Here is a 1,388-nt window from a genome sequence, read left to right as displayed (position 1 = left end):
TATCTCTCTCAATAAATCTACTTCTTAGCTATCACTTTGCCTCTTGCTGAATTTCTTCTGCACCAAGAAAAAAATAAAAGATAAAAGAAAAAGAAATCGAAGCCTCTAAAAATTGTCAATGGAGCATTTATTTATTTTATAAATTCCTACTAACTGTATATAAAAGGGTCTGAACTATGCTCTGTGGTGCTACAGCTTCCTTATCCCCCAGTCTGTGACTGTAGAAATTCTCTCCTTTTTCTCTAGAAATACAGCTCTATCTCCAGGGTCCACACTTTTGCAACTTCCACAAGTGCCATTCATGTAAAACTTCAGATCCTGCCTGCTCTATATAGAGAGACCTGAGGAGAACATATTGATTTCAAATATTACTTTATGTTTTTTAACATCTTTATTGGAGTATAATTGCTTTACAATGGTGTGTTAGTTTCTGCTTTATAACAAAGTGAATCAGCTATACACATACATATATCCCCATATCTCCTCCCTCTTGCGTCTCCCTCCCACCCTCCCTATCCCACCCCTTCAAATATTACTTTAAATAAATTGATACTAGTGACACAGTTAAAGTTTAGGACTACATTCCCCAGCCAGCTCTGTTTATCTAAAACTCTGGTGTGCCAGGTTGGATTTCTGTTAGTCTTTCTAAAATAACTGGCTTCAGGAAAATAAAGTTTTCTTATGGTTTTCATGTGTTTGGCACTTTACTGACAAGATTGATTCTTTAAAAAAATTTTTTTTAATTTATTTTTTATTAAAGTGTAGTTGATTTACAATATTGTGCTAGTTTCATGTGTACAGCAAAGCGATTCAGTTATACATACATATGTTTTTTTCAAATTATTTTCCTTTATAGGTTATTACAAAATATTAGGTATAGTTCCCAGTGCTGTACAGTAGGCCCTTGATGGTTATCTACTTTATACATAGTAATGTGTATATGTTAATCCCAAACTCCTAATTTATCCCCTCCCTTTCCCCTTTGGTAACCATAAGTTTGTTTTCTATGTCTGTGGGTCTATTTCTGTTTTGTATACAGGTTCATTCGTATCTTTTTTTTTTTAAGATTCCACATATAAGCAATAATAAACAATATCTTATATTTGTCTTTCTTTGTCTGGCTTACTTCACTTAGTATAATATGCTCTAGGTCCATCCATGTTGCTAAAAATGGATAAGAATGATTCTTTTAAACGAATTATCAATGCCATAGTTTTTCTATATGGGATCAGCAGTTAGAATGATGCTGGGAGTGGGCTGAGGCAACAAGAACCTCTTCGTTCCCAGCTTTTTTTTTTTTTTTTTTTCCTTTGCCATGTTTTGCTTCCACCTTTGTACCTCTTAAAAGAGCGCAGAGTTATCTGAAAGTCCCCTGGTCAATACCGGGA

This window comes from Mesoplodon mirus (assembly GCF_964341445.2).
Source record: "Mesoplodon mirus genome assembly, chromosome: 5".
Classification (NCBI taxonomy): domain Eukaryota; kingdom Metazoa; phylum Chordata; class Mammalia; order Artiodactyla; family Ziphiidae; genus Mesoplodon; species Mesoplodon mirus.
Note: the sequence above shows the minus strand (reverse complement) of the source record.